The sequence below is a fragment of the Dermochelys coriacea genome, chromosome 5, assembly GCF_009764565.3.
Source record: "Dermochelys coriacea isolate rDerCor1 chromosome 5, rDerCor1.pri.v4, whole genome shotgun sequence".
In the NCBI taxonomy this organism is placed as follows: Eukaryota; Metazoa; Chordata; order Testudines; family Dermochelyidae; genus Dermochelys; species Dermochelys coriacea.
In genome coordinates, this window is record NC_050072.1 from 10269822 (window position 1) to 10297793 (window position 27972).

Genomic DNA, 27972 nt, shown 5'->3' on the forward strand with positions numbered 1-27972 from the left:
GCAACTGAGTTACCTAAGTGATTTATCTAAGGCACTCAAGGACAGACAGCCAATTTCCCAGCTCCCCAGGCTTGCACCCCTGCTGGAGTATAAACCCAGAATTATACCATCTTGCACTGCATAGGGATCTGTACAATGTAAGTTCATTAATACAGTTCACCTTCCCCTCGATATGGGAAAAATATGCATAACAAGCTTGCATTAACCAAGCTGAGATTGTCCTCAGACAATTCACTCAAAATACACTGGTTAAAATAAAGCATAAAATAAGTGTATTAACTACAGAAAGATAGATTTTAAGTGATTATAAGTGGTAACAAACAGATCAAAGCAGATTACCTAGCAAATAAATAAAAACACAAACTAAGCCTGATAGGATGGGAATTAACAATTTCTCACCCTGACTGATGATATAAGCAGTCCACCAAGTTTCCATACACAGGCTAGAAATCCCTTTAGTCTGGGACCAGCACTTCCCCCTGTTCAGTCTTTGTTTCTCAGGTGTTTCCAGGAGTTTTCTTGTGTGGGGAGTGAGGCCAAGAGATGATGTCACGCCCCACTTTATATAGCTTTTCCGTATAGAGGGAACCCTTTGTTCCAAGCTCAGTTCCCAGATCAGTTTGTGGAAAACTACAGGTACCAAAATGGAGTTCAGTGTCCTGTGGTCTGGTCATGTCCTAGCATGCCCTGCTGAGTCATAGCAGCCATTATTTATAGGCTGGCTGAAACATTCACAGGAAGGCTAAGCTCTTCCATGGTCCATTGTCTTTGTTGATGAGCCATTAGCACTGTCTGGCTTCTTCATTGTTGTACCTGAAAGGCTAGTTGTGGGTATTACCCGAGTAAGCACATTTGAAATACAGATACATAGTCAATATTCATAACTTCAGATACAAAAAGGATACATGCATACAAATAGGATACTCATATTCAGGAAATCATAACTTTCCATAGACACCTGACAAGATATAACTTGTACATGATGCAGCATAATTATGTCATAATCATAACATAATTGTACCATTATGAAGAATATGGGGTGCAGTGTCACACCTGAGGATGAGGAAGAATGGTTCTATGGTTAAGGAGCTAGAGAGGGTTTCAGGAGAACTGGGTTTTATTCTCAGCTGTGCAACTGATTTCCTGTGTAACCTTAGACAAGTCACTTAGGCCCTGAAGCTGCAACTGACTACATAGATGCACCAACATGGAGCCCCATTAAAGTCAACATGGTTTTGAGCAGGAGAAGGCCTCAGTCTGCATGCAGCAAGTTGCAGGATTGGGTCTATATCTGTCTTTACCTCAGCTTCTTATCTGTGATCTTCCTATCTGTGATAATTATTGAAGTATGTGAAGTGTCTAGTGACAAAAACCAAAGTAAAACCTATAAATACATTAAACAAATAATAAAACAGAAGTTCAAAAACTCTAAATGTCTGTATATTGTTCCTAGCTATGGTGACCCTTTCCATAACTATTAAATCTCCAGGTTACCCAGATTCTGTAACATTAAAGTTGTCTTGTGTCTGGAATAGCCTATATAATCTCTTGAGTGACAAAATAAATCTTCCATTTTTAGGTTATTCACTGAATGTATTGTTTAAAAGGAAAAAGTTCACATGAAGAGACTGGCTGGATGCAAGAGCTTATTTGCCCCTAGGTACAGTCCTTGAATGCCAAGTTAATTTAAATTAACTGTGAATGTCAAGAGTGAACTTCTACTGCCAAGTTTAAATTAAAAGAAATAGCAATAATAATATATTAACATGATGTAACATTTTTAACTCTAGATTCTCAAAGTGCATTAGGGAAATAATATATATAATATAAATAATATATATTATTTCCCTAATGCACTTTGAGAATATATATAGATATAGATAGATATATAGATATAGATAGATGTCTATAGATATAGATATATATAGATATATAAAAGGTAGATTCTGCTACCCTTACTCATATTGAGTAATAACCCATGGAGCAAATAATCCCATTGATTTCCTCAGGACTACATCCAGGGTAAGATATTATTCAACATCAGTAAGTGTGTCAAAAACTAGTCCTACCATAATGTAGGGTAAGTTTACACTATGGAGAACATACTGCCATCTCTATGTTGCCATAGATATGCTGGCATAATCCCTTAGTGTAGACACAACCTACCCTAACATAAAGGGTTTTTCCATGAGTGTAGGAAGACCCCGAACCTGATGGCTGCTATGTCAACAGAAGCTGTATCTGCACTGGGGATTAGGTTTGCATAGCTATATTGGTCAAGAGTGCAGATTTTTCATACCTCTGACTGATGTAGCTCGGTTGACCTAACTTTAAGTGTAGACCAGGCCTAAGGGTTTGTCTTTACTACCAGGGTAAGTCAGCCTAAATTATGCTACTCTAGCTATGTGAATAACATAGCTGGAGTCAATGTAGCTTTGGTTGATTTACTCCGGTGTCTTCACTGAACTGCGTTGACAGGAGATACTCTCCAGTCGATTCATCTTACTCTTCTCGTGGAGCTGGAGTACTGGAGTCAACTGGAGAGCACTCTGCCATTGATTTAGCGGGTCTTCACTAGACCCACTAAATCAACACTCTTTGCATTGATTGCAGCTGCAGTCGATCTCTCCGGTAGGGAAGACAAGCTCTCAGTCTTACAACACCCTCATGAACTAGGGAACTGAAGCACAGAGGAGTGACATGAGCAAGGTCATATGTCAGGGATAAAAGCCATGGGACCAAGTCTCCAGTGCCCTACACCTTGGATAGCCATTTACTCTAGTACAAAAGGAATGCAAAACAATATCATTCTGAATTAGTAGTATTTTGCACCCACTGTGCACTTGTATAAATGACTACACAGGGTACAGAGAGCAATAGTATATTGGGTCCTACAAGTCCATACTGGTAATACATGCACAGATTGTTACCCTACTAGATGGAAATGCTAGCAAAGTCATAATTACAGAAATGAAAACGGGTGTTGTTATAATTAGTAAAATTATATGGCCTTAACAGTTCTGGCTCCCCCTCTGGAATTATTCATGTTTTTAAAGCAGTAACGTAGCTCATTAGCTACACTCTTCATGAAGATTCTGCATCCTGGAAGTATATAAACTAGATTTTGTAAGTCTACAATGGCTGCAAACTTCCCCCTTAATTTATTCAGTAAATTTCACATCCTTTAGACAAGACATATTGAATCTCAGGCTCTGGGATTTGATTGATCCCAGTGTGGAGGTAATATGTTATCTTGTTGCAGCAATATCTGACAGGTGTTTATTATGGATTTTTTAAAGGATAAGGAATCCTGCACAACAGCTACCAAATTCTGTGAAATCTCTAAAGGTCATAAGCAGAAAAAGACTTTGAAGTCAGATAGAGCTGGTATCATATAAAAATGCTCTCTCCAGGCATCAAATAGAAAGGATCATGTGAGACCTGATCCAAAGCCTATTGAATTCAATGGATTTCTCCTTGCAATTAGCAATTTGACATGGTATTTTTCACTCCCTGTCCTAACCTGTTCTATAGTTCTCAACAGGTTCTCTGAGCTGGTAAATAGCTACCCTGTTGCACCCAAGAGTTGACAGTATGTCAGTCATGAGTGAACTGATTAGTGTATATAAATATGTTTATTATACTATGTAAATGGTGCTGGTATCCATGAAATAAATTGCCAACTATATGATAAACTGCATTTATCATGCACTTTAGACAGCCTCCTCTGGATTCTGCCCAGTAATCTATTTTTGCTGAGACTATGTCTAAATATTCAGGGCCACTGAGAACTTTCAAAATATCTGCAATTTTTAAAATTCATTGTAAATCTTGGCTAAGATTTTCAAGCTACCTGGATGATACAGATTCCAAACTCTTATTAATTTCCATGAGAATAGTGTGTCTAAATCTTGGGAGCAGTTTCAAGATCTTAGCCTATATTCCAGGCATGCTTTTAAGTCAAAGGTTTATTCTTTTCAGTGTCACAATGCCTAAGTGCCTGCCTTAGTGAGTCTAGCCCTTGGTGCATTTGTGCTACTTGTCTTCAGCTGGTGTGTAGTAAAGTATTTCTGTTTGTGCTTTCTCTAATGAGTTTCTGCACCGTATGAAAGAATCAGGTTGGAAGGGGCCAAGAGTCGATTATTTCAGCCCAGATCTTTAAAGGCATTTGGGTATTGATGAGCTCAGCAATGGCAAGCCCATGAGCCAGATTTTTAAAGGTACTTGGGTGCCTAATGAGGCAGATAGGCACAAAGTGGAATTTTCAAAAGTGTCTAGGTGACTAACTTGTTGGAATCAACTGATTCAGTGAAACTTAAGGCCCAGATTTTAAAAAGTATTTAAGTGAAATAAATTGAAATCAGTAAGTCAGATGCCGAAATACCTTTAAAATCTCACTGTATCCTCTTAAATTACTTTTGGAAACGAGACCTAGGCTCCTAAGTCACTAGCCCTTTCGCCACTGAGCAGAGTAATGCCTTAATACTTTTTAAAATCTGGGCCTTACATTATTCCTCCATCTTGTAGCAGGATTTCTTTCTCTTAATTAATTCATATTTCAGTCTATTCCCAGGGAGTGACAGCAGCCTTTTTCAGCAGCCCTTGTCTGTTGCCAGTTTCCTGGCTTTATAGGTCCCACCTGTTCCTGCACATCTAAGTTTGCTTGCAATCAATTCCCTGCTCCCTGGCTCTTCCTCCACCTGCCTGGCCACCTTTACCCCTTCCAGTCTTGTGTGGGGTGGACACCCCAGGATATCCACTCTGCTACCTAAACTGTCCTTCCAGCTGTTAGGATGCCTCTACTCCCACTGTGGGACAAGAATACCTCCCACTGACTTTATCAGGAATTATTCCTACCCTGGACAGAGAATGGAAACCATGATATTTCCCCCTCTCTTTTCAGAGAACTGATCTGGAATTTTTTTCTAGCTGAACTGGAACTGATGAGCAATGGCTACGATGTGAGAGACCTTGGAGAGCACTGGGCACTGGGCAGGGATGTTTCATTACACAGAGCATTTCTGAGACTTTGCCATGATTTAGTCATATTCCTACAGAAAGTGATGTGTAGGTGAAATCCGTACTAAGGATCACCTCCAGTGAGTTACTCTCCTGTCTTTAGCAATCATCTTAAAGCATCCCATGCAGGTCCATGTAGGATTAAAGAAAAATTATGGGGGATATAAACCCTTACCGTTCACGTCATAAATCAACCACTAAACAAAAGGGATGAGGAAGAAACTTCCTTTGGGCAGGTTATTATATAATGTCTGGTACTGGCCATGGTCAGAGACAGGATACTACGCTAGATAGTCTGATCTGATACAGTCTGCCCTTTGTGAGGTTTTCATTGAAGTTGCACTGGATGAGTTGAGAGCAGAATTTGGTCCATCATTTCTACTAAATATTTTATTTAACCTTTGGTTGAAGGCAAACTCTGCTATTGAGAGGAGGTCAGATTTTTCTTTTGTAGCCAATGATTTTAATTTACTGTTCACTTATTGTGTGATGTTATGATTAATTTACACGTTATGTCATATATAATCACTTTATGCTAAATAGTGTTAAATTGTAGGATTATAAGATTGATCAGCAGTTAGAAGGGATAATTATGTATTAGGTATACATATAAGTAAGGCTGAAACGCAAGGCCTACAGGCTGAGGCCTATAAGATTTCAGCTTACCCATACTAGGCCTCAGGCTTAAGAAATGCTTGACATAAGTAAGTGACCAAAGAATGACCCTATACCACAAGGTTATGGGAACTGATGTACCAATGGGTGATATTGTGAAAAATTAACAATAAGAGTAATTTTTTGCTTACAAGATACCTGGCAGTCACATTTTTCTAACACATGCCCTAACCTCAGAGTGCACTATGGTCTATAGTCTAAAACCAAATTTTAAAAAGAGGGTGCCCCCAAATCAAATTTTTTGAAGAGGGTGCTCCCTATGGGAAACTCCAGCTAGAACTATCCCTCTACTGATGATCAATTGGCAAGGCAGCCATCAGACTTTAAGAATACCATTAAGGATGTGAGTATGACTGTATTTGTAACTTGTGCATAGGTCTTCATAGAATTTCTATATGCTTGGGTAATCATAACTTTAACTGTAGTTTTAATAAAACTTGTAAAACAGACTAGACCTTTTACTTGTGAAATGTATGTATGTGGTCACTATCCTTGGTCTTTATGTAAGATTCTACATAATCTTCATAGAGATTCTAAATCTGAAGCAAGTAGCAGAGGTGACTTCACTCTGTTGAGCTTAGAAGTGTAGCCATCAGAGCTGAACCCATGATGGTGTAATAAAACATTACTAAATTCACTTTAAATAAAATAAAATAAAAGGCTACACTTTGGACTCTTGAATAGTTGTGCAGGACAAGTTTTATTGCATTATAAAAACCTTTGGATTGCCTAGCACTATCCACAGGGACATGTAACCCAACATGATCTTACTCTGTTATCTTCTTAACTGGTCAATAGATTTGAGAACCAGAAACTTTTGCCCATATGGTTTTGCCCAAAAAGTTACATGGTCTTCTGAACTAAGCTAGAAGCACAGTAAATTTGATACAGTAGCATATTCAGAGAATGCAAAATATCAGCACATTCTGAAATCTAATAAATTAACTATGAGGCACATTTTAAGGGCAAGATTTTTGAACACAGCAAGTAGACATCTTTCCTTCTTTCCAGACGGTGGGTGTGCTCATGCTCCCATGGAAGTCAGTCGACATTTTTGCCATTGTCTTCAAAAAGGGCAAAATTGGATTTTGTGGGGACAGACTAAGCTTGAAGTTTAAAAGCAAAGTTATTTCTGAGGTATCTGAATGGGGGAAAACAGGGTGGAACAGGGTTTATTTAGTTTTTGGTTGTGGAAGGAAAAACCTTGTTATGGTTTTTGTTAATAGTTAGAAAACTCAAAACACAAGTGAAATGGAATAGCTTCAAGATTTCCAAAAGAGTTGGGCTAAGTTTGAGCAAGAGACATGAGCTCCAAAAGAAAAGGTCTGAGAAAGTTATTGACAGCTGCAATAAATTATGGCTGTGATAGTCTAAACAGATTGGTTTCACTAGATTTCTAACAAACCTTCTCTCCGATTCCAATTTGGCTGAATGTCCCTTTTAAGATTTATACTTTCAGTGAAAAGTTTAAATAAAGATATGTTAAGTCTGAAGATCCAGAAATATGGAGATTTAATGCATGCTGTAACAGCCTGGTTTACATATTTGATGAATATGCACAAACTCGTTTACATAATCATTGGAGTATTTAAATGTTCTGGGATTCAGAACATGGCAACCACAATTTATTTGGCTTCAGCTCTTACTATCCCTTTCTCTCTCTCTCTTCTCCTCAATCACAAGTACTCTATACTTATTCCTTATAAGAAGAAGAGGCCCTAGGGGTGACTTGAAAGCCCCCGGGAATGCAGGCAGGGCCCAAGATACAGTTCAAACTTATATCACCTGTGGCACCTGGCTGTCCCATCCAGGCAACATGGCTTGTGCTAAACACAAAGTTGGATCAAACTTTTACATGAGTTACAAAAGGAAATAAATACATAAATTCTGTGCTGACCAATGAGATATAAAACCATGGTGCTATGCATCATATGCATGTTTGGGGGAATGGAGGGTTAAAGAAGTCATTGGGTTTCTCATCCTCTTCTTTGCAAAGATTACGGTATGAACCCAGCCATGCTGCCCAAATCCCGGAACGGGTAACTCTACCCACCCCCACTAATGTTTTGCTTTGGTGACAATTCTGAAAAATCAGTTTGTGTCAAACTGAATCTGAATTTATTTTGGAATTTTTGGTGAATTCAAAAAGTCAACGTGGGATCTATTCCAGGAAGGGGATTTGAAGGTGACTCTTCAACATCTCAGGTGAGTGCCCTAAGCACGGTTAAACAAGTAATAACAGCATCCTCACCACTTCGTCCACCTCTTCTTCTTCTGGACATTTTGTGACTGGTTGAAAATATTTGTTTCAAATCCACAAATAGTTTTGTGTTGACCAAAACTGCATTTTTTGTCAACTAAACCTATTTGTAGGTTTCACCCATGTTTATTGCTAATTGCCTCTCTGCACCTATAATTCATTGTGGTGGCTATTGGACCATATCTGTTTCAGAGTGAACAATGCACTTTACTCTCCAACCATTCCTGACTCAGCTGTCTCTGTTGTACTCAAACAGAAATGCAGTAACCCGCTTCCTCTGCCAGGGTCTGCTTTCTCTGCTTCATCCACATCAATAGCTCTTTGCTGCTGCAGGGACCTTGTTCTAGCTGCTCTTTCCAAATTATTGCTCTGTGGTCCTGATTCTCTCCACTGCAAGAAGCACCACCTGGGCCTCTGCAGCATCTGATAAGAGGCTTTGGATTTGCCCCTTAATTGTTAAACTACAACTCTGCAGCAAAAGCTTTACTCATTTCTCCTTTAGCAATTTCAGCTAGCTAAAGGAACAGTGTTCCCATGGTCTGTACAGACAATTAACCCTGACATCCCTGGAGATTAACAGCAATTACAGCCTCTCAGGAACAGTGACTAACTTAGTTAAAAGTTCAGCCATAGAAGGGGCTGCCTAGTAGTGACTATGTTAACTCCCATCTACGTGATTTCATATAATCCTTATCTCTAAATGGTTTGAATTAAATGATGCAGTTACAAAGTTAAAAACAACTATCCCATAGGAAGATAGACATGAAGATGTTTAAGCAAAGAAGAAAAGACATCTTGCAATGAGGTCAGAAGCTAGATGGGGGAGCTGACAATGCAAAGAAATACATAGAGACTATTTCAGATGGCAGGAGCTGCAGAGAAGGACCTTGCCATGACCACGTGCATGCCACCAGGATCTGAGCAGGGGGTTGGACTACATGACCTCTTGAGGTCCCTTCCCAACCCTGATATTCTATGATTCTATGAGCTGGGAAAATACTTCACAACAATTCTGCGAATATTCACTCAAATTCTCAAATGAATTGACTGCACCATGTTCAGCTCCTTGTTCATGAACTTTCTGCAAATTTTCAAGCCCTCAAATTGTACCTTCTAAATGTTTCCAGAAAACTAAACTTATTTCCAAATCATAGGTGGTAGTATTCATAGAAACCAAGTATGTCATTCATATATAAGTATTTGTGTTCAAAGTGCCTAAAAACTCCTCCAATCAGGGGAAAGAAACAATATCAGGTGACTTAGCTGACCAGTCACAACTAGCTGACAGAATGTTGCTATTGACCACTCACAAGGAGAATTGTTTGTGATCAGACCATAAAGTTAAAAAAATACACAAAAACATTTCTTGAAAATTTTCATAGAGAATAAAATTCATGTCTCTGCAAGGACCAGTACAAAATGTATAACTCCCACTTAAGCCATAGGATTATATGTGCTCCATAAATCTTTTGCAGGGGCCTTTGCATGGGGGGACATTTTAACCTTATTTAACACATTTCAGGAAATCACACTCTATTGGTAGATATTCCAGGAGCAGAAAAAGGCTAAATGTGTCAGATGATTAGTGGCAGCTCTTACAGAGACAGAGACGAAGCTGGTACTAAAAATGCAAAGGGAAAGGAAAGTTATGAAGATCATGAAATATGTAAAGCAGAAATTTGTGCACTTTGCTGACATCCTATTCCGTGTGCATTAGCAACTACTCAGATTCCACACCCCGTGAAAGAAGAAGAAAAGTTGGAAGATAAACCCAAAGCACAACCTCTGTGTTAGCTCAGCTCAAAATATTGAACTTGAGGTGTCCTTTGTCAAACTGGGTGATTAACACAGCTGCCTTCTTGCTGAAGAATGGAACTATTTCTGGTATTGTCAAGAAGGGTATAAATCAGTGAATTATTTAATGAAAACCCAATGAGCAGTCCGTCACTTAATCGACAATTTGGCATGTTGTTAAAATGTCTGGTTTTCCAATGAAATGTCTGTTTGACTCCTTCTAGGCTTAAATAACTCGTCAGCACACTCTGGCATGTGCTCTATACTGACAGTACATTTCAATTCTTTGGTCTATTGGCCAAGATTTTCAAAAGTGAAAAGTGATTTGGGGGGACTAAATTCAGTATTGCCAACCCCCAGAATTAAAAAATCCATCAGTCAGGACCCCAAAAATCATGAGAATGGCTTTACAATAATGATTTTTAAAAATAGCAAATTTGGGGTCCTTTTTGTTGCCTCTTGGATTTTGAGCCTTATGGTGCTCTCTGGTCACTATTTCCAGCTTTTCTCTGCAACTGTGAGAGCTAGAAACTTACTTTCTATAAATGGAAGCTGAGATTCTCAAGATATCACTTGACTCCAGGAGCTGGGGATTTTTAAGAAAAATGCCAAATACTGTGATAAAATTGTGATAGAGCTGGCCACACTGCAGACCTGACACCCTAAAAGAGGCCTATTTTTTCAGTCAGTGCTCAGCGCTTTTTGAAAATCAAGCCCCTTTCAAGTGTCTCAAGCTGGGCACCTTAACGTTAGTCCCTCCCCAAATCATTAGTCATGTCTAAAAACCTTGGCCTACATGCTGTTATAACTATATCTAGGCGAAAGCCGTCTGTCATACTGTTATAAAAAAGCCAAAAATGGCTGAGAATTTAAAAATGCGATGGTGACAGAGCACAAATCTTAGTGACCATTGAACCTGGTGATATTCTATAAGAGAAGAGCTCACAACGATGCTTGCAGCTATTTCCACTTCACTTCACGTTAAGTCAACAGACACTGTAGGCTTAAGAGTTACACACAGAGTGACATTCCTGGAATCGTATTATATAGTTGTGGGTCTGAACCAAAACATCAGATCAAACTCTCTCAGTCCCTGAGGGGTTCAAAATTCGGAGTTGGAACTGAATTTCCTGTGTAACATTTTCAAAAGCCTCTAAGTGACAAAAAACCCCACAACCCATGTGTCCTATTAACTCTCAATGTGATTTAGGTGCTTAAGTCCCAAGTTCTTTTGAAAATATTCCCTAATTACCTATTTTACTTAAGCTTCTCTGTCACACACAGGGGCTTTGAAAATTCTACCTGTGACACAGGCCCATCTACCGCATTGTCAAGTCTGGTCAGTATTTGGATGGGAGACCTTCAAAGAAAACTCAAGTGGATCCAGGAAGAAGAATTGCTGATTTAATAAGTGATTCTCTTCTCCATCAGTCAGATCTAAACCAGCAGGCACTGAGCTGTCTTTTGGATGGGCCAATCATGGAACAAAACAAAACACCCTACGCCCCCTCTGATCAATCAATGTGATAAACAACTGCTCAGATTTCAAATAGTCAGGATTGTTCCATAGGTTAAAAATAATTGTAATGGCTATTTCGAATAAATTTGAAAGATGAATAGATTAGAGGAAATGAGGCTAAATGTGTCAGATATACATTCTATATTGTGCTTTATTCACTAAGCTTGACTTATAACCTTCACATGGAGCAGAGTTGCTATGGCTGGGTAGGTCTTTCTGACATTATTTTTGACTATAGCACTTTCTGGAACTCTCTTTCCTTCTGTGAATCTCAGGCTAGCGGGGCTCACACATGTGCTCTAAAAATAGCAGTGTAGATAGGACATTGAAGTCACAGCTTGAAAAGGAGCTTGGACTCTGAAGCCCACCCTGTTCCCTAAGCTTCAGAGCCTGTGCTGGAACTTCAAAGTGCTGCCTATACAGCTATTTTTAGAGTGCTAGCATGAGCCCTGCTATTCTGAGTCCATCGACCTGGGCTGGGAGGCTCTCTTCTGCTCACACCAAAATGCTACATAGACATACCCTGGAAAACCTATCAGGTTCTCATTGAAATCAGTGACCAAATGACCAATGTTCAGATCCTTTCTTCTCTAGTTCCAGGACCAAGATTTTCTTTCACCAGTCTTAGAGATGGTTTTAATTCTGGAATTCAATTTTTTGCTGAAAAACTGAAATGTTGCGTAAGAAAAATAAACGTTTTCCAACCAGCTCTATTTGTAATTCACACCTTTAGTCAGTGCAAGGATATGTGTGTGGATGCTTACTTGTGGAATAAGAGCACCCTATTTTAATTTCCCTTAACTCAATAAAAAACCTACTTCAATCAAAATAGGGCATTTGTATACCGATTCATAGATACTAAGGTCAAAAGGGACCATTATGATCATCTAGTCTGACCTCCTGCACAATGCAGGCCACAGAATCTCACTAACCCACTCCTGCGAAAAACCTCACCTATGACTAATACTGTTCAAATGCAGATTTGCACCAAAATAACTAGATGTGAGGATTAAAACCAGTTTAATTATTTTGGTTCCAGTTTGCGTGTAGACAAGTTGTCAGTTGACTTGCCTGAGGTTTATTTAAAGCCAGTGAAACTCATTGTATTTTGGCTGGTTTCAGAGTAGCAGCCGTGTTAGTCTGTATTCGCAAAAAGAAAAGGAGTACTTGTGGCACCTTAGAAACTACCAAATTTATTAGAGCATAAGCTTTCATGAGCTACATGCATCCGATGAAGTGAGCTGTAGCTCACGAAAGCTTATGCTCTAATAAATTTGTTAGACTCTAAGGTGCCACAAGTACTCCTTTTCTTTTTGTGTATTTTGGCTGAAATTCTTTGTAAATCCCCATGAAGCAACACCTGGGAAAAAAAGGAGGGGGGGGGATTACACAAGTCCCTCTGAACCAAAATCATTGTGCTTCTAATAGCTGTAGAATGTCATTACTCAGAGATTAACTTAAGATACACCATTGGGCAGAGTAGAGCCTTGGGTATTAGCATGCTCAGAAAAATGAACAAGGAGACAACAAAGAGTTGAGATCAGGGGATTCCATGTCGCTCTGTTCCATGAATCAGGGCCATCGTGCAAACCAAAAAAATAGGTCAGAACACATTTTGCACAGTGGGAAAGACAGCAGAGAATTCTCGCTGCTCAGCTTTGATGCTGCCCTGCTTCAAAAGAGCAGGACGGAGAAATAGAAAATTCAGGGGCATATATCTGCAAAGTTGAAGTGAGGTTTCCTAGATATGTCATACAGTTTAGTCATTTGGGTATTAGACTATTAATATTCATGATGTGTTTCCGTATTGCTCTTCAGTAATAGGACTAGAAATGGAATAAAGCCTTTTATTTCTTGGTCACCATTTTGACTATACCCTAAGTTGCACTGGGAATGGTTTCTGTATGAAGACTGTACAGTGAGAAATAAGGAAATCTGTCAGTTCTCAGGCCAGTCACCACTGCGCACATATCCTCATCAGAAAAACACCATTGGCAACTTTGTTGGCAGTTTCAGCAGGAAGGCCTGGGACTGAATGGGCCAGGAAGACTGAACTGCCTTTACACATGTTAAGACTGTCTCTCCAAGTCATGGGGGGAAGCATGTTTCCAATTTAGTCATTATGGGGAAGCTGGTGTTTCTGCCTGCATTGCTCCTTTTGTGTGGATAAACAGAGGATTTGTCTACAAGGTTGTCAATCACAGCACCTTTCACAATCATTAATTATGATTTGTTATTTGTATTATAATAGCACCTCCAGGACCCAGTGTTCTAGGCATTGTACAGCACATAGGGAACTCCAGATCTCTGTGAAGACTGGCTCAAGGTCACACAGTGGCACAAGCAGGACTAGAACCCATATCTTCAAATGTCTAGTTCAGTGCCCTGGCTACACTGCCTCTACTAAACTTATTTAAAGATAGCCCTTTGTAGACGTACTCTCCCTATCCCTAAAGGTGGTGGCCACCTTCATCCTGCCTTTTAAACATGTTGTGACATTATAGCAAAGAGCATTCTGGGAAAGGTAGGTCCCACAATGCTCTCTGCTGGGATGCCACAGAACATCAAAGGAGTAGGAAAAGCTGCAGCTGTATTGCCATGATAGCTCCGTCTTATGACACAGAGGGCTTGTCTTCACTACCGTGATAAATCAACCTAAGCTATGCTATTCATGGAGCTGGAGTACCGGAGTCAACTGGAGAGCACTCTGCCGTTGATTTAGCGGGTCTTCACGAGACCCACTAAATCGATACCTGCTGCATCGCTTGCAGCAGTGTCGACCTCCCCCATTGTGAAGGCAAGCCCTAAGTCTTCAGGTCATGTCTCCCCTCCCTCATCAAATGATCACCAGAGAGAGGGAAATTATGAAACTCTGGGAGAGGGTGATAAACAAAGACAAGAAGACACTAAAGGGCCATGCTTTTTGTTTTGAAAAATATTTCCATTGAGATCTCCTGAAGATTGCAACATGAAAAGGTCACATAATTTAATGTGGTGACTCCATTTGCATTATCTCCAGAGTGTCAGTCCAGCGAAAATAAGATAAACAATGCAACTTTACAGACTTCGCAAGAATCCCTCCCCGCTTTATATTCACTGTAATAGTTTCAATTCTGTTGACCTCCCCCCCACCAGGGATTCTTCTACCTAATACATTTTATTTAGCCATAGCAATGTTCTCAATTTAAAATTTTAACAGATTTGTGCCACAGCTGCACTATCCTGGCCAGCCAGACCAGCTCCGGGTAACAAGATTTGTTTTCCTTGTGTGCTGCCAAGCCAACCTGAAGACAATGTTAATAGAAAAGGTCACAGGCTGATAAGCTGACATGTCTCTAGTTCTTTAGGACAAATCCAGGGATGGCAAATTGAAATGCTATTCTGCAGCTCCTCAGGGGCAGAGGCATTAAAGTTAAATGTTACAAATGTGAAGGAATGGCAGCAAGCATGTTTGGCTTGCAAAAATGCTTTTGGCTGTGGTGGTAAAAATGCAGCAGACACCAGCAGAATTTATTTTCTGGGCTAAAGGATACTCTAAGGACACAAAGAATTTAGAAGGAAAAGGGGTGGTAGTGTGGTCAGAAGGGCAAAATTCACAGTTAAGCCAGGTCATTTTAAAAAAAAAGGCTACAACTTTCTGTCTGCCTATATGAAGATATTGGGCTATAGCAGGGGAGTCACTCTGTTCTGCTAGAAGATTAGTTTAAGGCACTGGACTTCTTTCTTGAAAACATTCCCACAGGGTTAGCAATCTGAGCTACTGGTATTCATGAAGATCCAGAGTTTTATTCCAAGCTCTGCCACTAATTTCCCACATTTGGCCTTCAATATGTCAGTTGGGGCTTGATCCAAAACCTACTGAAGTCACTAGAAAAACTCCCATTGGCCGCAGTGGGCTCTGGATCAGATGCTTAACCTCTTTGTGTTTCAGTTCACTCACCAGGAAAATAGAGCTAATACTTATAGCGGGTACAGATATAAAGTTTTCTTTGACCTTTCTTGGTATTGCTAGTATGAGTAGGTCTTTCTGGTACTCTGAATGGGTAAAGAGCTAAAGGAAACTTTATAATTATTCTGACTCTCTGCAGCCCACAAGGGTGCTGTGGGGATTAACCAGTATCTGCTAAATTTAACCACACTAAGTAGCATCTCAGTCCATGCGAAGTCTCAGTGAGGAAGCCCTGGAGGATGGTACTATTCCACATGAGCAAGAGTGACAGAATCTGGCTGTTCCTGTTTGTGTGGTGCTTTCAACAGGTAAAAAAAAATGCTAAGTAGTATTGCCATATGGCTTTGGCTAATTCACTTAAGTACAGAGAGCTGGAACAGTCAAACAACTGGACTTTTCAGAACACAAAAGTTACCATTCCTTCCCTGTCGTTGCATTTCTCCGGCTGCTGCTCTTTGCCATCACAGGGCTCAATCCCATCCCTGGCTCCAACCTGAGTACCAGAGAGGAGATCCATGGGGCTGGGGGCGGGGGTAGGAATCACCATGCCATTCCTGTGGAGTGATGGAGTGGAGAAAAGATCTTGCCATTCCTGTACCTTCAGTGTCTGAGGCCAAAGACTCAGGCAGGATTTGCCTGCTAAATACTTTCTACATCAACCCATCAAACTATTTCTCAGGAATGTTTGTTAGGACTTTATCCCTCTTTTTTATCTTTTGTGAGCTGAACCATGATTTTCTTTTGGCGAGGTGAGTGCCATTGACGGTGGATAATTAGTTCTCCAGACTCTAGGTTGTTGGTGTCCTCTTTACTTCCATTTGTATTGGGCAAAAGGATGACCAAGTCATGCGCTCTGCTCTTCTGTTGGATGATTGATAGATTTTAAACAGCGAAGTAATTCTACTTCTTTGTACAGTACCTACCACAATAGAGGCTGTAGGCATGACTTGAGTACAAACATATAATAAGAGACAGTCCCTGCTCCAAAGAGCTCACAGTTTAAATGAACAAGGTAGACAAAGGTGGGAGGGGAAAATAGTTAATTACTCACTTCCAACGTGAGCTGTCAGAGGAATAATGGGTCATGCTGCATATTGGGACATTTGGGAAATTTTCAAGCATCTCTAGGCATATCTGCAGGTTGCCTAAATACTTGAGAGCAATGAATAGAGGCTTGTAGGGGCTTTTTGCTGGGAGAGAAGCTGAGCCCTGATTAGGGGGTGGGGCCTTGTGCTGGGAGAGAAGCTGAGCCCTGATTAGGGGGTGGGGCTTCTCTGATTAGGGGTCCTATAAAGGTAGCCAGCCAGTCAGACAGTGGTACAGGAGCCAGAAAACAGAGCTGTAAACAGGGGAGTTAAAGTGGGAGTTCTGTTGGAGGAGTTTGTATTGTAGTGCTTGTTTGGGGTTTGTATTTGCTGTGGGGGGTGGTCTTTTGGTGTGGCTTGGTTTTCCCAGATTAACAGGATTTAGGTGGGAAGGCAATGACAGATATGGAGGCAGCTGTGGGAGTGACTCCTGTAGTGGCAGACACATTGAGGATGACTGGATGTGGAAGCTGTGGTATGTACATGATCCTGGAGGGGGGACCTGGTAAGAGTTTTTTCTGCATGAAATGCCATCTGATGGAGTTAAAGATCTGAGGTCTGGAGATGCAGGTGGAAAGTCTGGTTGAGTTTAGGAAGGGGTTTGAGCAGATGATGGAGCAAAGATATGAGGTATCTGAAGGGAAAAGCTCAGGCTCACAGATGGAAGCAGGGCTGGGGAATTTTGAGGGGAGACTGGGTGAGGAAAGTGGTCAGTGGAAGCATGTGACTAAAAGAACCAGGCAGAGAAAAAGATGGGCTAGTGAAGGAGAAATAGAGCTTAGGAACAGGTTTGCAGAGTTGGAAAATGAAGAAGGGGCGCAGCAGGTACTTGTTGAAGGTGAAAGGGTAAGGAAGAAGAGAAGAGAGGCTAGTCCTTTAGGAAAAGTGGAAGAGTCAAGGGAGACTACACAAATCTGAGCCCCAGGAGGATTCAGGATGGGTTGAAGAGGATTATAAGGGAAAATAGGAATAGAAAGAACTTGCAGCCAGAGGGAACAGGGGAGAGACTGGAGAATAGCACTATCACCAGGAAAAGGTAGGTCTATGTGATAGGGGACTCTTTATTGAGAAGAATAGACAGGCCTGTAACTAGAGCTGATCCAGAGAATAGAAGGGTGTGCTGTCTTCTGGGTGCTAAGATATGGGATGTAGACCTGAGGTTGAAAAGGATCCTAAAGGGAGCGGAAAAGAATCCCCTAATTATCTTTCATGTGGGAACAAATGATACGGCTAGATTCTCGCTGGAAAGTATTAAGGGAGACTATGCTAGGCTGGGGAAGACGCTTAAGGAAATTGAGGATCAGGTGATCTTTAGTGGGATCCTTCCTGTTCCTAGAGAAGGGCAACAAAGGTGTGAAAAGATTGACTGTCAACAGATGGCTTAGGCAGTGGTGCTATAAGGAGGGCTTTGGGATGTATGGCCACTGGGAGGCATTCATGGACAGAGGACAGTTCTCTCAGGATGGACTTGATCTGAGTAGGGAAGGAAATAGACTTCTAGGATCAAGGCTGGCACAACTGATAAAGAGAGCTTTAAACTAGGAATTTGGGGGAGATGGTTGGGAGATGTCCAGGTAATCTCCATGCCAGATTTTAGCATTGAGAGGGAAGAAGATGAAGTAAGAAAGGATACAGCCGTGGGTAGGAGAATGTATATAAGGAGCGAGGGCAGTGTGGATATTAGTCTAATAGGTTATACTGGCAGGATACAAAATGTGAGCGAGGCCAAACAGCAAAAATTAAGATGTTTGTACACCAATGCGAGGAGCCTAGGTAACAAAATGGAGGAACTAGAGCTACTGGTGCAGAAGTGAAACCAGATACTATAGGGATAACAAACATGGTGGAATAGTAGTCATGAGTGGACTACCAGTATTGAAGGGTATGTGCTGTTTAGGAAAGACAGAAGTAAAGGTGGTGGAGTAGCATTGTATATCAATGATGAGGTAGAATGTAAAGAAATAAGAAGCGATGGAATGGATAAGACAGAATCCGTCTGGGCAAAAATTACATTGGGGAAGAAAACTAGTAAAGACTCTCCTACGATAGTGCTTGGGGTGTGCTATATTCCTCCAGGATCTAATTTGGATATGGATAGAGCCCTTTTTAATGTTTTTAATAAAGTAAATACTAATGGAAACTGCGTGATCATGGGAGACTTTAACTTCCCAGATATAGACTGGAGGACTAGTGCTAATAATAGGGCTCAGATTTTCCTAGATGCGATAGCTGATGGATTCCTTCATCAAGTAGTTGCTGAACTGACTAGAGGGGATGCCATTTTAGATTTAATTTTGGTGAGTAGCGAGGACCTCATGGAAGAAATGGTTGTAGAGAACAGTCTTGGCTCAAGTGATCATGAGCTAATTCAGTTCAAACTGAACGGAAGGATTAACAAAAATAAATCTGCAACTAGAGATTTTGATTTCAAAAGAGCTGACTTTCAAAAATTAAGGAAATTAGTTAGGGAAGTGGATTGGACTGAAGAACTTACGGATCTAAAGGTAGAGGAGGCCTGGGATTACTTTAAATCAAAGCTGCAGAAGCTATCGGAAGCCTGCATCCCAAGAAAGGGGAAAAAATTCATAGGCAGGAGTTGTAGACCAAGCTGGATGAGCAAGCATCTTAGAGAGGTTATTAAGAAGCAGAAAGCATACAGGGAGTGGAAGATGGGAGGGATCAGCAAGGAAAGCTAGCTAATTGAGGTCAGAACATGTAGGGATAAAGTGAGACAGGCTAAAAGTCGAGTAGAATTGGACCTTGCAAAGGGAATTAAAACCAATAGTAAAAGGTTCTATAGCCATATAAATAAGAAGAAAACTACGAAAGAAGAAGTGGGGCCGCTAAACACTGAGGATGGAGTGGAGGTTAAAGATAAAGACTGGGGGGGAGGGATAGCTCAGTGGTTTGAGCATTGGCTTGCTAAACCCAGAGTTGTGAGATCAATCCTTGAGGGGGCCATTTAGGGATCTGGGGCAAAAATTGGGGATTGGTCCTGCTTTGAGCAGGGAGTTGGACTAGATGATCTCCTGAGGTCCCTTCCAAGCCTGATATTCTATTCTATGATAATCTAGGCATGGCCCACTATCTAAAAAAAAACTTTGCCTCAGTCTTTAATAAGGCTAAAGAGGATCTTAGGGATAATGATAGCATGACAAATAGGAATGAGGATATGGAGGTAGATATTACCATATCTGACGTAGAAGCAAAACTTAAACAGCTTAATGGGACTAAATCGGGGGGCCCAGATAATATTCATCCAAGAATATTAAAGGAATTGGCACCTGAAATTGCAAGCCCATTAGCAAGAATTTTTAATGAATCTGGAAACTCAGGAGTAGTACCGAATGATTGGAGAATTGCTAATATAGTTCCTATTTTTAAGAAAGGGAAAAAAAGTGATCCAGTTAACTACAGGCCAGTTAGTTTGACATTTGTAGTATGCAAGGTCCTGGAAAAAATTTTGAAGGAGAAATTAGTTAAGGACATTGAAGTCAATGGTAAATGGGAAAAAATACATCATGGTTTTACAAAAGGTAAATCGTGCCAAACCAACCTAATCTCCTTTTTTGAGAAAGTAACAGATCCTTTTAGATAAAGGAAACACAGTGGATCTAATTTACCTAGATATCAGTAAGGCATTTGATACCGTGCCACATGGGGAATTATTAGTTAAATTGGAGAAGATGGGTATCAATATGAACATCAAAAGGTGGATAAGGAATTGGTTAAAGGGGAGACTGCAACGGGTCCTACTGAAAGGTAAACTGTCAGGCTGGAGGGAGGTTACCAGTGGAGTTCCTCTGGTCCCAAAACGAATCCCTATCTTATTTAATCTTTTTATTACTGACCTTGGCACAAAAAGAGGGAGTGTGCTAATAAAGTTTGCCGATTATACAAAGCTGGGAGGTATTGCCAATTCAGAGAAGGATCGGGATATTATACAGGAAGATCTGGATGACCTTGTAAACTGGACTAATAGTAATAGGATGAAATTTAATAGTGAGAAGTGTAAGGTTATGCATTTAGGGATGAATAACAAGAATTTTAGTTATAAGCTGGGGATGCATCAATTAGAAATAACGGAAGAGGAGAAGGACCTTGGAGTATTGGTTGATCATAGGATAACTATGAGCTGCCAATGTGATATGGCTGTGCAAAAAGCTAATGCGGTTTTGGGATGCATCAGGAGAGGCATTTCCAGTAGGGATAAGGAGGTTTTAGTACCATTATACAAGGCACTGGTGAGACCTCACTTGGAATACTGTGTGCAGTTCTGGTCTCCCATGTTTAAAAAGGATGAATTCAAACTGCAGCAGGTATAGAGAAGGGCAACTAGGATGATCCGAGGAATGGAAAACTTGTCTTATGAAAGGAGACTTAAGGAGCTTGGCTTGTTTAGCCTAACTAAAAGAAGGTTGAGTGGAGCTATGATTGCTCTCTATAAATATATCAGAGGGATAAGTACAGGAGAGGGAGAGGAATTATTTATGCCCAGCACCAATGTGGACACAAGAACAAATGGGTATAAACTGGCCATTAGGAAGTTTAGACTTGAAATTAGATGAAGGTTTCTAACCATCAGAGGAGTGAAGTTTTGGCATAGGCTTCCAAGAGAAGCAGTGGGGGCAAAAGATCTATCTGGCTTTAAGATTCTACTTGATAAGTTTATGGAGGAGATGGTATGATGGGATAATGGGATTTTGGTAAGTAATTGATCTTTAAATATTCAGGGTAAATAGGCCTAATCCTCTGAGATGGGATATTAGATGGATGGGATCTGAGTTACCCAGGAAAGAATTTTCTGGAGTATCTGGCTGGTGAATCTTGCCCATATGCTTAGGGTTTAGCTGATCGCCATATCTGGGGTCAGGAAGGAATTTTCCTCCAGGGCAGATTGGAAGAGGTCCTGGAGGTTTTTCACCTTCCTCTGTAGCATGGGGCACGGGTCACTTGCTGGAGGATTCTCTGCTCCTTGAAGTCTTTAAACCACGACTTGAGGACTTCAATAGCTCAGACGTAGGTGAGGTTTTTCGCAGGAGTGGGTGGGTTAGATTCTGTGGCCTGCATTGTGCAGGAGGTCGGACTAAATGATCAGAATGGTCCCTTCTGACCTTAGTATCTATGAATACTATGTCTGCCACAAAGCCATAATGAAAAACTGGACATGTTTATTCATTAAAACATTTACAAAATGGAGGATTAGGGTGTTGGCTTGTCTTTGACCAGCTCTGGCTTTCTCTGATATTTCTGGAGGCTACTTACATTTTTCTTGTGGGTGGACTTTTGGGATGCAGGTGTGGGGAGCGGGGAAGCAGTCTGGCCATGAAATGAGACATATCAGGCAGAATTGTGTGTTTCTTCATCTCAAGGCTGTTATAACAGATTAACTAAGCAAGTCAACACTATTTATGTGAAACAATTTCTACCGCATTTGTCTCAGCTGGGTTGCACAGCGTGTTCCGCTCCCATGTTACCGCTACGCAGAATTTAACAAGCACTTGACAGAGGGGGGGGGAAAAACAGTGGGAGTGAGGACACATAAAATACATGGGTTGTAGAGAGATGGAATTATCATGCCTTGTGTCACTTATTTTTATACTATTTATTTTTCATGTGCCATCAACTCCTCCACTGTCTGATTTGAATGAATCTTGATAGCTGCTATCTAACCAAGGGCCTCTTTTGAATCCTTATCCTGTGGAGGGGAATGCTCTTGTTACAATAAAGACATCAAACTCCCAAGCAACAAAAAAAGAAAAGCGTGCACAGGTAACTCATTGCTGAACAGGTTTTAAAAACTAAATAATAAAACATTAAAGAAAAAATGTTTGGATTTCCACTTGTGTAAGTTCAGTCAGACCATGGAGCTACTTTGGATTTACATCAGAATAACTGAAATCAGACTGTGGCCATACAGTTTCTTTTCAAGAACAATCTCAATTTAAAAAAAAGAAAAGGAGTACTTGTGGCACCTTAGACTAACAAATTTATTAGAGCATAAGCTTTCGTGAGCTACAGCTCACTTCATCAGATGCATTTGGTGGAAAAAACAGAGGAGAGATTTATATATATACACACACACACACACACACACACACACACAGAGAGAGAGAACATGAAACAATGGGTTTATCATACACACTGTAAGGAAAGTGATCACTTAAGATAAGCCATCACCAGCAGCGGGGCGGGGGGAAGGAGGAAAACCTTTCATGGTGACAAGCAAGGTAGGCTAATTCCAGCAGTTAACAAGAATATCAGAGGAACAGTGGGGGGTGGGGTGGGAGGGAGAAATACCATGGGGAAATGGTTTTACTTTGTGTAATGACTCATCCATTCCCAGTCCCTATTCAAGCCTAAGTTAATTGTATCCAGTTTGCAAATTAATTCCAATTCAGCAGTCTCTCGTTGGAGTCTGTTTTTGAAGCTTTTTTGTTGAAGGATAGCCACTCTTAGGTCTGTGATCGAGTGACCAGAGAGATTGAAGTGTTCTCCAACTGGTTTTTGAATGTTATAATTCTTGACGTCTGATTTGTGTCCATTCATTCTTTTACGTAGAGACTGTCCAGTTTGGCCAATGTACATGGCAGAGGGGCATTGCTGGCACATGATGGCATATATCACATTGGTAGATGCGCAGGTGAACGAGCCTCTGATAGTGTGGCTGATGTGATTAGGCCCTATGATATCCCCTGAATAGATATGTGGACAGAGTTGGCAACGGGTTTTGTTGCAAGGATAGGTTCCTGGGTTAGTGGTTTTGTTGTGTGGTGTGTGGTTGCTGGTGAGTATTTGCTTCAGATTGGGGGGCTGTCTGTAAGCAAGGACTGGTCTGTCTCCCAAGATCTGTGAGAGTGATGGGTCGTCCTTCAGGATAGGTTGTAGATTCTTGATGATGCGTTGGAGAGGTTTTAGTTGGGGGCTGAAGGTGATGGCTAGTGGCGTTCTATTGTTTTCTTTGTTGGGCCTGTCCTGTAGGAGGTGACTTCTGGGTACTCTTCTGGCTCTGTCAATCTGTTTCTTCACTTCAGCAGGTGGGTATTGTAGTTGTAGGAATGCATGATGGAGATCTTGTAGGTGTTTGTCTCTGTCTGAGGGGTTGGAGCAAATGCGGTTATATCGTAGCGCTTGGCTGTAGACAATGGATCGAGTGGTATGATCTGGATGAAAGCTAGAGGCATGTAGGTAGGAATAGCGGTCAGTAGGTTTCCGATATAGGGTGGTGTTTGTGACCATCGCTTATTAGCACCGTATTGTCCAGGAAGTGGATCTCTTGTGTGGACTGGTCCAGGCTGAGGTTGATGGTGGGATGGAAATTGTTGAAATCATGGTGGAATTCCTCAAGAGCTTCTTTTCCATGGGTCCAGATGATGAAGATGTCATCAATGTAGCGCAAGTAGAGTAGGGGCATTAGGGGACGAGAGCTGAGGAAGCGTTGTTCTAAGTCAGCCATAAAAATGTTGGCATACTTTGGGGCCATGCAGGTACCCATCGCAGTGCCGCTGATTTGAAGGTATACATTGTCACCAAATGTGAAATAGTTATGGGTGAGGACAAAGTCCAAGTTTTTTCCACCAAATGCTTCCGATGAAGTGAGCTGTAGTTCACGAAATCTTATGCTCTAATAAATGTGTTAGTCTCTAAGGTGCCACAAGTACTCCTTTTCTTTTTGCAAATACAGACTAACACGGCTGCTACTCTGAAACCTATCATTATGCAAGGCACTGAAATCTCAATTTAGTTGCTGATTTTAGTGCTTGTACTGTGGCACAGATAATTAACATCGCCACGCCTGATGTGCAGGTGCCTTTGAGTGCATCAGTTAGACGTCTAAATATCCCTACAATAACTTGTGATTACAATTCTTTGATCCCGTAAAATATTGGCCATAAATTAGGAGGTAAATGAGACCTTTATCCATTATTTATTATGGAATAATGGGCCAGATTGTCACCTGGTATAAACTGGTGCAGTTCCACTGACTTCCTGCCAACCATCAGTGCTAAAGGATACTTCTGACTTCAGTGGAGCTATACCAATAAAAATCAAGCAAGGATGTGGCTTCTAGTGCTAAAAATTAAAATTAACAGCCATCTATCCAAGCCAGTTCCCCAGGCCTTTCTTAAAGTGTCCATTAACACTAAGGATTAGCAGGAAAGAAATGGGCTGCTGCCCTGGTTCCTATGAATGTAAGTGGTGTGGTGATCCATTGCTGCTATGACTTTCTTCCCAGTACTATATTTAGTATTAGTAATTTCCTTCAGTCATTTGTTACATTAACTATACTTGCCACATTTTATCAAGAGGGCATGCAATTGTGCTTTACTTCTGGATGGAAAGGAAAATCTACTGTGTTAGAAAAAGGTTTAGGGGAGGTGAGTGAGTGGGTGAGTGAGCTTGAGCCGAATGTAAAGCCTTATTAAAATTTACATTGCTTTGGCTCTTATCTAAACGAAATGACACATGTGAGCACAAAACCCACCCATGACCTCTGAGCCCTACAGATGTCAATTAGCAATGGGCTAAGGAGGCAGTGATTAGATATGGATTCAGATTCAGTGCTAAACTTTTGTAAACTGCTCTTCATTTGCCATCTACAATTTATATTCTTTTTCCATAGGACCCACTTATCAAAGGCATGCACAGTTTCAGGTTCCTGATCAATTCCCACTGCTCCTAGATGCTCAGGTAGCTGCACTGCACAGAAACACCACCTGCTTCCTTTCACCAAACCAAACCCTGTGGCATCCCACAGGGGTGTGTTCTTGGCCCTACACTATATAATTTTTTTTATCAATGACCTGGAAGAAGACATAAAATCATTACAGTTAAAATTTGTAGATGACACAGATTGGAGGAATGAAATAATAAAGTGGACAAATTACTAGTACAGAGTGATATGGATCACTTGGTAAGCTGGCAAGCAAACAATATGTATTCAATAGGACCACATGTGATGTCATCAATCTAGGAACAAAGAATGCAGCATGGGGATTTTATTTCAAGGAAGCAGAGACTATGAATAATTCATGGGGGTCCTGGTGGATAATCATCTGAACATGAGCTCCCAATGTGATGCTGTAGCCAAAAGTGCTAATAAGAAGCATGGATGTATCAACAGAGGAAAATCAAGTAGGTCTAGGGAAGTTATTACCTCTGTATTTGGCACTGGTGTTACCAATGCTGGATTACTACATCCAGTTCTGATAGCCACAATTAAAGAAGAAATTTCAAACACTGGAAAAGGTTTAGAGAAGAGCCACGAGAATGATTAAAGAGTTGGTAAACACGCTTTATAGTGACAGATACAAGGAGCTCAATATATGTAGCTTATCAAAGAAAGTGTTAAGGAGTGACTTAATCATAGAATATCAGGGTTGGAAGGGACCTCAGGAGGTCATCTAGTCCAACCCTCTGCTCAAAGCAGGACCAATCCCCAACTAAATTACTTGATCGATCAGTCAGTATCTACAGAGGGGACAGAAATTTGATAATACAGGTTCTTCAGTCTAGCAGACACAGGTATAACAAGATCCAATGGCTGGAAGTTGAAGCTAGACAACTTAATTTTTAACAGTGAGGGTAATTAACCATTGGATGGACTTACCAAGGGTTGTGTTGTATTCTCCATCACAAGAAATTTTCAATTCCAAATGGGATGTTTTTCTAAAAGATTGCTCTAGTTCAACCACAGCTATTGAACTTGAAGCAGGAATTAATTCTGGGAAGTCCCATGGCCTGTGTTATGCAGGAGGTCAGACTAGATTATCACAATGATCCCTTCTGGCTTTACAATCTACAAACAAACTATTAAGCCCTTGTTGGGGGGGGGGGCGGTTTATGTGGACCTAGCAACAATGGCCCATGAACCAGTCACAGTAAAATGTGATGGCTGCAATCCATTCCATTTTGCCCTTAGATTCACCTATAAACTGCAGTTGTTTCAGCAAGCTGGGCTCACCTCCAGAGCAGAGCTGACTAACATGAATGTGCTACACTACTGCTTCTCAGCCTGCACAAGCCAGTCAAATTCTGCTTTGTTCTGTCCCAAAGGAGGGAAGACTGACCCTGGTTTGCCTCCTCTGGGATGGTGTTTAGAGTACGGTGTGTCAGAGTCTACACCTCTCAGAGGTGTATATATACTGGAGTGAGCAAGACCACAGTTCCACGCCCAATGAAAAAGGCAGAACCTTTCAGGAGCACAGTGTTCCTAGCACTCTGCTCAGGGATTAATTTCGTAGTGACTTAGGAAGCAAGAATGCCAGATGCTGAGTCAGCTTCTGCAGCTGTCTAGGTTTTCCTCCAAGGTACCCTCATTCACATACTTTGCTTGTGAGAGTTGACTCAAGAGCACTGACCGTGAGGGCCTAGCACTAGTCAATAAATCAGATATGTCCAAGTCCTGAGAAGGGGTATCTGAGCAAATAAACGTTTTCATGCTCACCTTGGCATGGACGGGAGACATCTAGGAAGTAGCTGGATATGAGCAGGTTTTACAGGAACATGTTGAACATGGTGATCTAATAGTTTACAGGAAACACTTTATTATAATTGGCAAATCGTTATTACCTCCTTCAGTATTTGATGTAATAACATTTATCACACTGAATTATTTTGGTATTCATGGGGATGTCAGATGTAATTCTATTAGAATTACTATCTGAATGAATGCCCAGTAAATTACAGTGAAATTATTATGAAATTAGACATTACAGTAACATTATCAAAAGAGGTCATCATGATTGGTGAGCTATTCAAATGAGTATACCAGAAGGAATTACACTCAGACATGATTAATCCAAATCAGTTTGCAGACCCTATTTTTATGTAGATTAGACCACATTCTCAAAATGGATAAATCAGCCAGTAGTCCAAGTGGGGTGATGTAAAGCACTGCTGAGCTTTTCAGACAGCCTCACCTGGTGAAACAACTCCATGTGCTGTGGAGCAGCCCTGTAGATTTTAAATGGGATGAAAGTAATAAAGTGCCAGGGGATGTACTCCAGAAAACCTACCGCATGTAGTGTAGAATAATTGTTTTCCTATACAATTCAATAGCAAGGATATCATTCTTTATTTCATAGACAACTCGTGCCTCTCCATATGGGGGGGTGACAATCTACAGCAAAAGACACGTGACCGCCCCCCATGTCTCCTCTGCTCAGTGACCCCCCCCCCCCCGCCATGAGCCCAGCCCGGGGCCACTACATTCTCCCCGTACCATGTTACCTTGCATGGGGAGACTCCGTCCTTCTTTCCCTGTGCCTCCGACAACACATTTGACCATTCTCCCTGGCAGCCTTGTGGGGAGAAGGACGGAGTCATTTCTGCCTGTCAGAGGCTGGCTGAGAGGCAGCTGGAGTACATCCACACGCAACAATTACACCTCACTTTCAGAGCAGACATAACTGCACTGCATGCTAAACATGTCAAACTGTGGTATTTGTTTGTTGCTTGTTGGGAAACTTCCAGCCTGATCCACTGAAGTCAATAGAAAACTTCCCTCACTGACTTCCATAGGCTTGGATCAGGCCTTTTGTGTTTAAGAAGGCTTCTAATGGAGTAGGGAAATAATTTCTTTAAACTTTCTTTTCACTGAACTATACTTTAGTACAATTATGGGAAACCTAATATTTCAAGATCGGAATTGTGATACAAGTCACAGCAC

General features: G+C 41.0%; 1 long non-coding RNA gene across 1 annotated transcript in view; it reads right to left on the reverse strand.

Moving 5' to 3' along the window:
• LOC119855460 overlaps positions 1-27580 on the reverse strand; it is a 41688-nt gene extending 14108 nt beyond the window's left edge. The window contains exons 1-2 of the long non-coding RNA XR_005292888.2: positions 27534-27580; positions 26749-26824 (exon numbers count right to left, since the gene is read on the reverse strand). This is a non-coding gene — a long non-coding RNA (uncharacterized LOC119855460). The remainder of the gene's footprint in view (positions 1-26748; positions 26825-27533) is intronic.
• Positions 27581-27972: the final 392 nt, after the last annotated feature.